This window comes from Pelophylax lessonae, assembly GCF_965119305.1.
Source record: "Pelophylax lessonae genome assembly, chromosome: 4".
Taxonomy (NCBI): Eukaryota; Metazoa; Chordata; class Amphibia; order Anura; family Ranidae; genus Pelophylax; species Pelophylax lessonae.
Window position 1 is genome coordinate 45,820,861 of NC_138771.1, and position 16,170 is coordinate 45,837,030.

The window sequence follows — 16,170 nt, forward strand, 5'->3', positions numbered from 1 at the left end:
GCATTATACCATAGTCTTTAGACCCTATAACTTTCACACAAACTAAATAAAGCACACTGATTTGTTTTCTAAATTTTCAGTTTTTTTTTTTTTTACCTTACATAGTAAAAAGTAAAAAAAAAAAAAAAAACGAGTGGTGATTAAATACCACCAAAAGAAAGCTAACAATATATATAGCATTCTGCTTCTGTTTGTATACAAAGCAGCTGGGAGATCCTGAGTGATATCATCAACCAAATATCGTCATTTGTGATGGGAGTCAGTGCAGTTTTGGAGGTAGGTCGTTATGTTGGAAAGTCTACATGTGGGAGACAGTGCGCAGGCGCGGATCGGTTCCAGTACCTGCAGACTCTGGTCACAGAGTTCCAGGACACGGACAGTATAGTTGTTGCTTGCTCTTGGAAGTCTTCCTTATGGGTGCTATTCCATCTTCATCATTTAAATTGTCCTTTTGGAATATTATATATCCAGTTTTTATGATGACAACTTTCTACAGCGAGGATAAGGATTCCATAAGCCACTTAAACCTGTTGAATTGGAAATAGAGTTGGAGTGATTATTGGAATATATACAAGCCACAGTACTCAGCGTGGGAGGCTGTGACAGGCAATTTACCCTCATAAGTCTGATGAGTGAGGGACTAAGAGGGGAGCACTGCGTGAAGTCACCTGGCACTCATGTGATGAAGACCCACTTATATGAGCACAAGAGCACTTTTGAATGAGAAACTTGGCACATAATCATTTATTGAAAATACTTTTTTTTTGAAGACTATATTAATAATTTTTATATTTTTTATATTTTATTTATTTATTTGTTTATTTGCTATATAAATAAGTAATATTGCACATGTACACCTTATCATTACCGAATGGTCACATTGAATATTTATATTGCATATTATATGTAATATCATTTGGCACGTGTACACTTTATATATCTAGCACCTTATATTTAAGAGAGTTATTGAGCACATATGAATTTGATTAATTTATATTTAACATAATTTTGAGTAGCGCTGACACATATATTTATTATAGCTCATCATGATTGACATGGGTCTACATTGCTGCATGATGTGATTGATGTTGGATTTACATTGGGACACATTTTTAATTGATTACGTTTTTAAAGAACTTTCTAAATCTTTCTTCAGTGTGTGCCACTAACCTGTTTACAGTTTTAGAAGTTGGTGTGAATCTGTCATGCTGCCACTAAATGACAGTCTTCTGGCTACATCAGCTTGAGGTTTTTATGAACAGATAAACTGACTAGGTTCAGGGTTAAATGGAAGGCAGGGACTGGCAGATATCATTTAACACAAGAGAAACAACAGGATCAGACATGACGTCAATGATTGACATGGATCTGCAGAGGTGGATGACATAATTAAAGGTGGACTTACATTGTGGGATTTTTTTGTAATTACCGGACTTGCTGAAAATCATGTTTAGGTTTTTTTTTTTCTACTGTTTACATTTTTTTTTTTTTTTGTAAATGAGTAGGGGTACTAAATATGTCATATTCATGCACATAGCAGAGTATGTATCTGGAGGCCCCATTATTATAAAATGAAAGTATTCCAGACTCTGAAAAAAGAAAAGTTTTAAAAAAGTTTTCCAGACTCTGAAAAGTCCCCTGCTCACAGACCTCCACAACTGCTGGGCCAGGGTTGTGGGACAGAGGCCATTGTTCTCATGAACATGGGGTAAGGAGCTTTGCCAGGGAGGTCCATCTTGGCAAGGTACCCCCACATGTTGAGGGCATGTCGCCTGGTATGGTTCAGGAAGGGGGGGGGGTGCATGCTTGAAACCCCCCTTTCCTGGCCTGCAGGCTGCATGTTTGGGTAAGTTCTGATGGTACATCATCATGTAACATTCTTTATTTTACAGGAAAAATATATTCCATAGAATTAAAATGCAGGACTAGTAAATGTTTCCCTCATGTGCAATCTGTACTTCGCAGTCTACATCTGAAGGCAAAATAGTTAATTTCTTTTCCTAATGTCATTTTTCTGCCTCATTTATCCCACCTTAGTAAAGCATTGCTATTTAAAGCTGTTTAAAGTTAATTATATCCTAATATGATTTAGAAGCAGCGCCTAGAAACATTTCAGATCTTTTACCTAAAGCTTACAAATCCGAATCTAATCTGGTCATCAGGTCTAATAGAAACCCTGCCATTTCTGCTGCTTACTCATATAATGAACAAAGTCTAGCCCCACTGTGGACTCTTGATGTGATCATCAGGAAATACAAATATTAAATATAAAATGAACGATTAAATAGGAAACCACTGAAAGCAAAACGAAAATAGTTAATTTATTTCTGTTTCTATTTATTTATTTTCTATTTATGTAATTAGCAAATAGCATTTATTTTTATTTTCTACATCAAGACAAAAAATGTTTTGTTGATGATGGTCAATGTTCAGCTGTGATATTCACTTCTCCAATCTGAAATATTTTAATCAGTTATAATAACATTGTTAATACTGTAGTGTGTTCTTTAGTTTCATTAACCCTTTCGCATCCATAGGTCGTTGAAACTTAGATGCAGGGTCAAATTTTATAGTGTCAATACGCATTGGATAACTTGACTAGATTTTAATGGACATATTAAAATTAAATTTTGTTACAATCAGAGGATAAGAGCACCTGGGACTGTAAACTAAAGATCTAGCGGGCCAATGGAACAACTAAACAGGTGTACCCGGGTACCGGTCCTAACAGATGTGGGAGCAGTATGACCACACGCAAACTGAGGTATGTCAGAGTCCCAGGATCTAAGGAGCCACCTGGTTTTTACCAGAGCCACTGGAGGTGTGGATGTTGCGCTGTGAGGCAGCCCCCAGGTTGCGGCTCTCTAACACACCCGTGCGGGCACAGTGCAACCAAAAAGTGCACTGGAAGGACACAGGGTATGCACAGGAGATGATGAACCAACGAAACCTACTGCAACTAGCTAGGAAGGGAGGCCAGGGGGGATGATGCAGGGAGCAAGCGTTAAGCGCAGGAGAGGGGGGCTGCTGAGCAATGGTGCACAGAGAGAGAGACTCAGCAAGCTGGGAAGGGCTACAGGCAAACAACAACAAGAAACAATGCTGAGAAAGACACACATAGAAACAGGAAATTAAGGGATCCACAGACAGAAATCAAAGGGCATATAAATGCACAGCCACAGGAAAAACAATGAGAACAAAGACAGAATCAAACAAAACACAGAATATGGGAGGATTCAGATGGTGGCGATCACCATAGAAACAGAGGGGTCTGGCTTCCACATGAAGACATGCTGCTTGAACACTAACAGGTGCAAAGGCTTAAAGTGGAGTGACACCCAAAAGGGGAAGCTCCGCTTGTTTGCTTCCTCCCCCCTCTGCTGCCACATTTGGCACTGTAAGGCTTCAATTCCTGTTTCCCTTATTGAAGATGCTGGCGTCTGCACCCTGTGCCAATGGATGGATCAGCTTCCGGTGCTGACATTGTGGGATTCCAGGACAGATAAGTGTCCTTATAATAAAAGTCAGCAGCTACAGTATTCTTATATGCTGAGTTTTAATTGTTTTTCCCCCAGACTGGAACTCCACTTTAATAATTCCTAGATTCAGGGCGGATAGGCAGGAACCCGAGCAACTCAGACAGAAGAAAAAACCCGGCGCTGGATCGATGTGCACAGAAGTGTGACACATTTGGTACATTTTAATAAAAATCGTGTCCTGTTTTTTTTTTCATTTTGTTATAAGCTAAAAATGGACAAAAATTCCCCAAAATGTAATACAATTTTTTAATAATACAATTGTAGCAGGCAATTGCAATATTAAACAGAGGCAGACAGGTTGGAGTGGCCTGAGGAATGCGTATGCTTTACAGAATCCTGGTTTAGGGCACCCCCAAGGATGTTATCTAAAGGACTTGTCTATGTTTAATCTTGTCCTTTTGAAAGACTCTGTTCCTGCTGAATTATATATATATTTTTTTACATTGGTACAGGTCCCCTGTGGCAATCTCCAGCTACCCATGACCATTTTTCACACAAGTTTGCAAACTGGCCAGAAAAAAGGCCAGAAAAAAACAAAATTCATCTTCCATAGACTTCTATAGAGTTTGTCATGATGTTCAGGTTTAACTGATTTTCTTATGGGTTCTCTAAAGCTCCTTCAAATAAAACTTTGCCTGGTTTTCTCTTGAGTACATATCAAGATTGTATTAAAAAAAAATCTATGTCAAATATTCTCTAATACTGATTTCTATTGCCACACCAGTTAGGGAAGACAATTACCCAGTTTAAAGGTGATAGATACATCTACAAAAGCAGTGTCCTTCAGAGGTCAGTCATGAAATGTGATCTTGTTGCTATCTAATAAAGAAACTGCATGAAACCATATCAGTCATTGTTTACATCAAAACACTGTTAATAATTGCTCACTCCAGAAAACCTTGAAAACTCTACAAAGTATTATAACACTGTGGAAATTAATGGATGGATTTAAAGGTTTCAATCATGTCTCCCCCTTCCCTTCTTTCCTCCAGACTGTACACATTCCTGAAGACTCTCCTGATGTCTTATCCCCGAAAACCTTTCACCATTTTGTTGCCCATCTCTGAACTTGTTCTATCTTATCAATAGCTTTTTGTAAATGAGGTCTACGAAACTGGACACCTCCACGTTAAAGGTAGTCTATTTAAAGGAATCAGCACCTCCTTCCTCCTGCTGTTGATCTCTCTAGGGATAACTCAAGATCAATATAGAGGAATCAGTATCTTCTTCCTCCTTCTGGTAATCCCTCTAGTGATAACTAAGAATGCTCACTTTGAAATAATCTAAATAAGCATCCCTAAATGCTTTTCTTCTGTAGTTCTGACCAACACGGTGTACCTCCAATAATTTGTACCCCTTATCACAACCACTTGAAGGCAGCAGAAATGAAGTGGTTGTAAAAGCTGAAGGTTTTTACGTTCATGCATAAAGGTAACAAAAAACTTTATTTGGTAGCTTCCCCTACAGCCCCCCCCCCCCAATATTTACCCAAGCATATTTGTAATCCAGTGATGTGCACAAGTGCAAAAGAGCAGCTGCTCTCCTGGGTCTCTGCCCCCCCCCCCCATTGGGTCCTGATGCTGTATATTACAGCCAGTGAGGAGGCTGGACCAAGCCCTTTCTGTGTGTTTTAGGGACACAGAGCCTGGCTCAGGCATGAGAATGCACTAGTGCCCCCATAGCAAGCCACTCGATGACAGGCTTCCTCAGTACTGTTGATTGGACGGAACGCATATAGGTGAATGAAGGATGTGTGGAACAGTGAGAGCCATCTGTAGTGGAGTGAATTTGGAGCCATCCTGTTTGCGGCCTGAGAAGGGGGTAAAAGTGCATGTGACCCTTGACTAGCCATCAGGGTCTAGTCTGGAAGTGAGCATATATTGTTCATGGAAGGTGTATGCATGAGTAGCACTGGTGATTAGTCATAAAAGATATTGGTGGATGGAGATATTGGGACATGTGGATAATTTGGTGGTACACATGGATAATTTGGTTAAAGATCTTACTACTTTGGACTTTATGTTATGGACTTGATTATTAATTTCTAGTGAAGGTTTGTGGGTTTCATGGTATCTTTTGCTGAATTATTTACAGTGGGGTGGAGTGAAACCGCTTTTTGGTGCATGCAGCAACCTCATGTTTAATTATTAATTCATATGCAATTTTATACTTATGTATATATGTTTGATGGTTTTTGTGGTGTAAAGGGTAATCACATAGTGATTGATAATTAGGTTTCGTCAATCATGTTGATGAACTAAGTTGTTGAGGGTGCACTGACAGAAAAGGAGAATGTGCGCATAAAACCAACATAGCCGGAGAACACCCCTCTTTCACATATTTCACTCTTATAGGCTTAGTTGTTCAGGGCACATGCCAGATTAACAACAGTGATAGCATGCTACAGCTAATGCAACTTATTGCCAAGGATGCCAAAAATATCCTATACAACTCTTCGTTCCCTTGTGAGCCAATAATTGAAAACCGTCCTCTCTAAATTCAATAATTAATTTCAATAGACCCTTAGGTGGTGCTCCCAAGGGAAAAGGCGTCATCCACTGCATTTACACAAGGTAGTGTGGGACCTGCTGTTCCTGGTAGTAGACAGTTCTCTGTCAAACAACATATAACAAAATGAAGAGTGTGCAAACATATTAGAATCTAAACTGCTCTCATAAGAACTTATGTCAAACTAGCTAAAAAAATAAATAATTTGCTTCAGCCACCAGTAATAACACGTGTTTTTATATTTACAGTACTTGCTGCCTCTAAATACTGGCTTGGTGATACATATGTGGTTCTCATCAATTGATACTGTACAGCTGGGAAAATTGAAACACTACTAAAAAAATTGGGTACTCTGGACCATTATTCACTTGATAACTTCATAACCACATCCATGACTGTGCAGGTGTAATGGACAATATATCTTGCTGTCAGTTTCCCTACCATAAACTTGAAGTACAGACTATCGAAGGAATGACCAGTTGCAAAGTAACTAAGAAAATTTGTAAAACTTTCTTGATTTGCATGTTTTGTAGTTTTGTAGTTGACAATCTAAAAACAAGATGTCTTAAAGACATCTACAATTGCTACTTAAGGCTGGGTTCACACATATGCTAATTGGATGCAGCTTTCCCCGACAGGTGCGAGTGAACCGGCTCTCAATGGAGCCAGTTCGCACAGGTCCGGGACCGCCGCGGTCTGCATTCAAAAAAGGTCCTTTACATCTTTGGGTCCAATTAAGGTGCAAATTCAGGCAAGAATTCGGACCTGATTCACACCCGAACCGGTGAACAGGGGCGCACCGAACCCCAGGCACAAACCAACAGCCACATATGTGTGAACCCCACCTAAAGCAGCAGAAGGAGATGTGAAGTAGATCTTTGGCAGCTGCACAGACTGCATATGTGCATGCATGGGAGCTTGAATTCCTAAGACCAATGGGGTAAAAGAGGACGTATGCTAGCATCTGTCACCATTTATGTTTTTTAACATAGATTAATAGAATGTGCCAATTCATTGTTACAAAGACACATGCCAATTGAAATACATGTGGCTACATTCAAACTACTACCATACCATCATCACAGTCCCCTGTACCTTAAAGGAGGCTGTAATTTCTGAAAGGCTTGCCCCTGGACAAGCAAGGCCACCCAGATAACCTGTTTAATGGAGGGGTTCCATTCAAAACATAGCTAAACTACTGGACATTATATCTTGTATGCCTCCAAAAATGGAGGCCAAACAGTGTCGGGAGTTCTCATGTGTGCCTTTTAATCACGTTTCTCCACAATAACATGTAGAGATGCATTCAGAGGTCATGCGTTATATTGCTTCTTCCCCTGCTCCATCATCTGCCATACCTACTACTTTTCCACCCTCTTACATCTGCACCAACCCCACCTTCTGGTGAATACTGTATGCACCCCAACCAACATTTTCCCTTCCATTTTCTCTCCAATAAACCTACCAATCACATTATTTGGCTCCCTCACTATTCACATTCATACACCCTTTTTTCCCCCACCCAATACCCTACCCATCCCCCATCTCAGCTGTCCATTCTCTAACCTACCATCTACATTGGGACCTCCTGCAAGCAATCATCGCTATAACCCAGCATCCAACACTTACAACATCATGACATTGTTCAACAATCAGTGTCAGTTAACAACACATTCCGCTTTTTCCACCACCAGCACCACATTTTTTCTGTCCATGAGAAAATGTCACAGCATGACCCTTTCCATTCTAACTTCACCTACCAGCAGCTATGGTTTTCTTTTTCTTTTTTTTTTAAATAAGCTGTTTTGGCCAAAGTTGAGCCCCCTTTGTCTGCAATTTGACATTTATTCATGAAGAAAAAATATATTTCAAAAATCAAAAAAGTTTTGCTTAAAAAAGTATTGTAAACCTGTATAACCCAAAAAGGTGTTGTATACCTGTAATCAAGAGTGCCTTTTGTGAATTATAAGCAGTATTCTTTAAAAAAAATACATGGTAAAGAATAAAAATAAAAAGTGTTAGTCCGTATATTTCTTGACAATAATGCGGTTATAGAAGGACATGCTTTAGGCACTGAAATTCCACAAATAAAAAACTTTCAAAAAATAAGAAAATATACACTTACCTTAATGCAATTATCAGCCTTTCAATGGTCAGAATACAATAGATGGATCCAATACTTTGACCTCTTCTTCTTCATCTCTGAATTAGGTGCTGAAATACCAGAAATAAATAATGCTTTCAGAAAATAATAGAATATACACTTATCTCTATGTAATTAGTAACCTTTCAACAGGCAGAACACAATGGATGGATTGAGTATATTAACATCTTCTTCTCCATTTCTTATTCTAGCAACAGTACTGTTGAAGATGTTAATATACTCAATCCATCCATTGTGTTCTGCCTGTTGAAAGGTTACTAATTACATAGAGATAAGTGTATATTCTATAGTGGCTGCTTTTATTTAAAAAAATAAAATAAAATGCCATAGCGGACATGACTCAGGATAGAATAATAGCAAGTCACAATACATCAAAGAAAGGGCTCTTTCACATGGGCGACCAGTTTTTGTGTGTGTGTGTGTGTATGGCGGGGGAGTCCTAAGAACAGGCAGCTGAGCTGTAGTTTTACTGTCCTTCAGCCCCTCACCAAAATTCTAACATTACAGACTAGACGAGGCTTTATATATGTCATGGTCATAATGCTTTGCTTTATGGCAACATTTAACTTGGCTTGCAGAATTTTACAGGCAGCAGCACCTGCAAAGCTGACCCATCCAGGTAAACGGGAGCATGCTGCAACTGTGTGCCAAACATTTGGTTTGCAGTTGCAGTATAGTATTTTACACACTTGCTAGTCAATGTACTCATATAAATGTTCTGGTCAGCAAGAGGTTATACCAGGACCATGGCTGCAGCTGCAGCCATTTTTTTTTTACAGCCAGTCATCAGCTTTCATGTAAAAGTGATCCAGGAGGCTGTAAGGGTCCCCTCTGACTCCACCTGCAGTGGTTACCGAGCTCTCCCAGAAGCCCAGGACTGAGGTAAGCAGTCAGTATGGCTGCCCACAGAGAGGACTGAATAACATCTTTTCTCCCATCTCCTCTGTGATGTATGATCCTGGAAATGATGAGGATTTCATCACTTTCGGTTTCAGAGCCATCGTGTCCTGGCTGTTACAGCCACAAAAGCATGTAACCAAGCACAATTTGTGCTTGGCTAGTTGCTTTGGAGGAGAGGGGAGACATTGGAGGTCTAGTGGACCCCTGTTGTATCCATAAAGAGTACCTGTCACCTCCCCTAAGCTTTTATAAGATGGCTTGTTCACCTACTTGTGACAGCAATAAAGTTAAATAAAAAGTAAAAAAATAAATAAAATGTTTTAAAACATTTTTAAAAATACATAAAGAAAAAAAATAAAAGCACCTCTGTTCCCCTACACATTCATGCAAATGCAAATACACATGTAAGATCCAGCACACACATGGAAACGGTGATTGCACCACACATGTGAGGTTTCGCCACAAACATCAGAGTAAGAGCAATAATTCTAGGGACATAATTAACTGTAAACTGATAAGTTTCAATTTGAATCTTGACGTGTCTGGTATCTATTTACTCATTATAACATCATATTTACCCAAAAATAGGGTATTACTGTATATTGTGTTTGTGTGCACAAAAATTAATCAATTTTTCCTGAAAATTTGCATTTGATAAACAGTTGCCAAATATCATGTGACATAAAAAAATGCAACAGCCACCATTCTCTTCTCCAGGGCCTCTGCTTTCAGAAAATATAGAATGTTTGGAGATTCTAAGTAATTTTCTAGCAAAAAATGCTGATTTTAACATGTGTGCAAAACATTGAAATATTGCTCCAGTAGACAAGTGGTTGATACAAAATCAGATTTTACAAATCTGTCTGATTGAAAATAATAGATATTGAAACATGGTTATCTCCTAAATGCCTTGCAACTGCTGCTATATCATCCTCTGAAAAATAATCCAGTGCAGATCACTTTCAATGGGTGGTAGAAGGTAGAAGAATGGGGCGTGGCCTGGATCCGGACGATGATGGCTGCCTAAACCCTCTGCTCAACACACAACAGTTCTCTATACACCTTCTAAGGGAAACTGACACAGCCCCTATGGGGAATCCAGAGCAGAGTTCATCAGCAACCAGCTCCCGCTCCCGCTCACCTCGGGACTCTGGCACGCAGCTAAGCCGGAATATCCCAGAGATATTCCGCACTCAATCTAGGGACATGGCGGCCTCAGCCCTGACCCCCAGCAGATCCACCCGTTCAGGAGCCCGACCCACACAGCTCACTCTCTACCTCCCGCTGACACCTCGACAGCAACTAAACCTCCTAGCCTGGACAATCTTCATTTAGTGGCTGCAAACCATAAGGAGACACTGTCTGCAGCCATTTCAGGTCTGTGCCTTGATATCCAGGCAGGAGTCATGAGGCTGGAGGAAGTGAAGGACACCACTGCCCGCCATAACACAATCATCCAACTATTGACTCCCATACTCAATATCTAAGAGACATTTATCGACACCTTGAAGATCTGGACCATAGGAGCCATCGCCACAATTTAAGGATTAGAAACCTCCCTGAATAGCTTAAAACCAGCCACCTTACCCAGGCAATCCTCTCTATCTTTAATGACCTCCTAAGCAGACCCCCAGAAGTGCCAATCGATATGGAATGGCTGCAGCAAGCTCTACGACCTAGGGGTAGAGAGAAAGATCCACCTAGAGATGTTATCTGCTGCATTGTAAACTTCAAGCTAAAAGAAGAAATTATGAGAGGAGCGAGACTCAGAAGACGCCTTCTCTACCACGGAACAGAAATCAAGCTATACCAGGACCTGTCACAGATCTCCCCGCAACAACGCAAGGATCTCCAAACTCTTCTTGATGTCCTTAGGGAACAAAACATACCATATAGATGGAAATTTCCCTTTTGTCTATCTGCAGGCTCTGGACAGCACAATTAAGAGTACCAGAAGATTTAACAACATTCTGCAACAGCCTAAATATCCCCTACGTAGAGCTACAGGACTGGTACAACAACCTTTGTCTCCCTAAGCAGTCCCTGGCTGAACCGATGGAGATGCAACATCAAGGACAACCTCCAAAATACAGAAGATGGCATTCTCCACACCGCACCTCCCACCTGCCAACCGCCGATCCCCCCGAAAAGGCAGTGCTCCTGCATCACCGACTCATCACAAACCCAGGCATGAGTGACCTCCCTTCCAGCATGATCATCATTTTGTTCATTCAAATAATACATCAACAAATCTACTCTTTCAATCCATGGGTGTGAGTACTTTATTTTTTTCCGATTTTGCACCTCATACCTTTGAAATCTCTCTTGTTATTGGTTGCATGACTGACTACCCTTCTCATGCTTTCTGATCTTGGGAGGGTATGTTAACTCTCAAACTTCATATGATTGGAATATTCAGTGACTAACATATTCCTCATATCTATGCAGAGTTATTGACGCTCAGTTATATCTGGAAGATGCAAGAAGTTTACCCGGGGGGGGTCCAACCTCCCCAAGAGCTCCAAGAGCTCTTCTCACTGCACTAGCTTCAATCAAAGCCACTTATTTCCTCCTTTGGACATTTCCACCTGGAGGGTCTGAAAACAGGGAAGAATACACCAGAAAATATCTCCACCCTTGACAGGTTTTAATGTGTGCAACCTTATATTTCACTTTAAAAAGTAAGCCTTTTAAAACTACCATGTCTATGTCTAGACACTACCAGGGACCTGATCCAGCTAATCCTCCCCACCTACACATTGCCGTCAACCCTTCCACACCCTTCCCTCTCCATCTTTGCCTTTCCTCTTCCTTCTCCTCCTTATTTTCTTCCTCCCCCTCCCCCTCTACACTCCTTACCTTCTATACTCTATTCTCCTCATGAATGAAACAAATTTTACAAATGATAAAATAACAGCTACTTATATTTGATAAAGCTGGCTGATTTGCATTTAAGGGGACAGACACTCTTGTACTCCCAATCTTCTCCCACCTCACGCAAAAAAAACCCCATCCCAATCTATTCTTTATTGCCCCAACCTCTTATCTTCACTATCCAGCAATGGGAACCCCAACTGCCACTTCCTTTGCAACTCATGCTTCCTGTGCAGCCTGCAGTATTGTTTTCATACATTGCTCCATTACCTGATAATATACCCTTTGGGAGAATACCTTTATTTTGTATATCTACTTTTAGAGGCATTCGCCAATTGCTTGAAAACAAACTAAACATACCAGCAATAGCGGTGGCTTACCATCCACAAGCAAAAGAGTTTAACACCTTTTACCAAAGACAACATCGAACAAATCTTTATATCCCCCAAATTGACATTACCAACCTCTAAAAATGCTTTGCCAATAGCCTACAACAGTAATTGCATATTTTATATCCCTTGAACAAACAATCTTTATATGTTCCAATGTTTTGTAGCAATTTAATTTTAAAGACACACTGTTACTGTTTACTTCAGTATTGTTTGCCATTCATGGGATAAATATGCCTAAAATAACTTATGTCAGTTTGTTTTCTTGAAGTATTTCTACAGTCTATGAAAAATCCCTTAACAGGGTACACACTACTCCTGAAATCACTGATCTACAACTGAATACTCCGCTTACCCTATACCCCCCACGTAACACATTCTTGGAATGCTATTCGCTTATTCCCATCCTCCATAAGATTATTCTCATAGGGCCACAGACCAATCCAAACATTCATGTGCCAAGAACACATTATAATTTTATCTATCACCCTCATGCCAATACTCACACACATATAGAAGAACTGATTATAATGGAACAGGGACTTCCAGTTCCGGCGCCCTATGAAGCGGGAGTGAAGTACGGCGGCTCCGGACAGATCCGCTTATTAAACCGGCTCATCCCCGCTCACGCCCGCCTCTCGGTCTCACGCGGACCTCTCCGTTCCCCCCTGCTCTCACATGGATCGGTTTGTGATCCACGCTACGGCGGGAGCTACCCCGCCACATCGTCAGGACGGTCAGGCTCCGGCACCCCAGGGAAGCAACATGGCCGCTGCCTTACATGTGGGGGAAGTTATTAACCCCGCGCCTCCCACTGAATTAACACAGGACCCGCCAGATGAGCAATGCCAGTGCCTGGCTCAAGCTGTGGCAGCCCTGTTGGCTCCCACTATATCTGCCACAGTGGAGAGGGCTGTCACAGCAGGAATATCACAGCTCCGCAAGGAGCTGGGGGAACACACAAAAAGATTGAATGAGGTGGAACACAGGATCACTGAGATTGAAGAGGAAGTGCAGAACTCTTTCTCTACGGAATCCAAACTGAAGCAGAACCAACAGTATATATTTGACAAGCTGGACGATCTGGAGAACAGGTCTCGCAGGAATAACCTGAGGATCATCGGGCTCCCTGAATCCTTTGGAACAGGTACACTTATGGATGTTTCTGCTGTCCGCATTCCGCAGGCCCTGGGCATCACCATGCCATGCGTAATAGAAAGGGCGCACCGCCTCGGATCACCCTCTAATGACCGCCGCACTCCTCGCCCGGTGATAGTGCGTTATCTGAACTATATGGACAGATCTGCCATATTAAAATAATTTCGTAACGCAAAATCCTTGCAAATTGATGGCCACCCCCTGCTTCTGTTCGCTGACTACTCACAAGAAGTTGCCCGCAGAAGGAAAGCCTTTCAACCCTCCTGCACAGCCTTATTCCAAAAGGGAATAAAGTTCACATTGGCATACCCCGCAGTTCTCCGCTTCACGGAGCCTTCAGGTACCTCCAAATCTTTCTCACATCCAGATGACACCACCGAATATATCCAGCAGCACCTCCACCTGTCTATGGATACCAACCCCCCGGCTGTGCCTTATTTCTCTCCGGGATCCAGAGATCTCCGCAGCCCCAGGAAGGATTCTCCCAAGAGAGCCCGCATGTCCGCTAATCCCAGATGAGCGACTCCCTTTGTAAGGTGTTCTCTACTTTATGTTCCAGGACCACCCTCAGGAACTCAGTTTTACGTTTCCCATCCTGGGCAGTCAATACTTTCATCTGGCACAATTTCTACTCCTCCCACCCCCCCCCCCCTCCACTCACAATTTACTCATTTAGTTCCATGCCTCTTTTCTTTTTCTTTTATCACAGGCCCACATCACGCCAGTCAGTGTTGCCCATGTAAAATTTGGTTTACGGGACTGTATATCATGCCTTCATTGTTTACCGTTTGTTATTCTTGTCCCTCTCTCCCACAGCTTTACCGGAGACCGCACGGTGCCCACTGTGTTGATGGTTATGCTGAACTTCTGCCTCTGTTCAGTTCGGGCCTCGAATAACTTTTTCTCCTGGGTCGTACTTCATCGTATTCACACGTGAGCGGACCATGCAACTCTCCGGTAACGCTGTCAGTGATGGAGTTATTCATGGGGAAAAAAGTGAAGTCATTCTTCTTTTTGGTATGTTTTTGTTTTATTGGTTTACTTGTTATATCTCTTGCAATATATATATGTCTCATTGGCATCAATCTTCGGTGTAAGGTTTACTGCATGCCCACCCTGAGAGGCTATTTCCCTCGAGTCGCCTGCAACCCCATCTGCAGGTGGCGTTTCCCGGCGTCACTCTATCACCTTTTGTATGAAACTATAATATCTTCTGTAAAGCCCCCTCCCCCCCCCCCCACCTTGATTTAAAAGTCACCTCATGGAATGTCAAGGGTCTTAGATCCCCCAATAAATGTATGGCAATCCTCCGTTACCTGAAACGCCTCAAAACAGATGTAGCTTTGCTTCAAGAATCACATCTTCCCTCATGTGACTTCCATCGCATCCAGAAACTGTGGGTAGGCCAAGTTATTGCAAGTAACGGCAAGGCGGAGGTCCTACTCCTCATCCATAAAAATCTCCCGGGCGAAGTTCTTTCCATTGATACTGACACCGACGGTCGGCTCCTCATAGTGAAACTCAGAGTACATGCAAAAGAATTGGTTATATCCACAGTCTATGCCCCTACTCCCCCTACCAAAGTTTTTTTTACTACCTCACCTCGAAATTGGCCCCTTACCTTCACCTCCCGCTATTGGTGGGAGGCGTCTTTAATGCCGTCATCGACCCGACGGAAGACAGATCGCCAGCCCACTCCCTTCACAGGTCACCTAGCCACCAGTCCCCCACCCTCTTGGCCCAGTTTATCACCTCGTCTTTCTTAATGGATGTCTGGAGGACGGCCCACCCCACTGATAGGTTGTATACGTACTACTCTCCGCCTCACGACTCTCTATCACGCATAGACTATTTTCTGGTCAATCAAGCTTTGCTCCCATTCACTCGCGACACTGATATTGTGGATATCACTCCCCTATCTCCACATGCCTGGAGCTTCAACCGGCGGGGGCTCCCCTAGTCCCATGGCGTTTCCCCGCGTATCTAGCCAATAACTCAGAATTAGCCGCCACTCTGGAACAGACTTGGTCTAACTTCCTGGAAGATAATGCGGCCCATGCCGATAACCCTAGCCTGCTGTGGGAGACGGGCAAAGCCGTGCTCAGGGGTAAAATCATTGCTTTCTCAATGGCATATAAGCGTAACGCCAACCGTCAATATTTGGCGGCCAGTGTGTCCCTGAGAGCGGCTCAAGCCCGTCTCTCCCTTCAGAATACGCCGACACACAGGGCCGTTTGGAAGGAGACGAAGTCTGCTTTCGATTTATGGGCTCGAACACAGGAAACTTTCCGCTCAGTGGTCAATGACCTCCAATATTTTAAATTCGGGAACAAGTCAGGGAAACTACTAGCTCGGATGTGTAAAGGCCCTTTTGCTCCGACATAAATCATGGCCCTGAAAGACTCCTCTGGTCGCTTATCGACGGACCCACGCGAAATAAATAATATCATGGAACAGTTCTACACTAAACTGTGTGGCCCTGACCCCATTGACCCAGACGAGGCTCAGGCTTTCATGGCAAATACATCAATTCCCAAACTGAGTCAAACCCAACTCTCTACCCTAAACGCCCCGATCACCCAAGCTGAAGTGGAATCCACTATTAAAGTTCTCGCTCCTGGGAAAGCTCCTGGGCCGG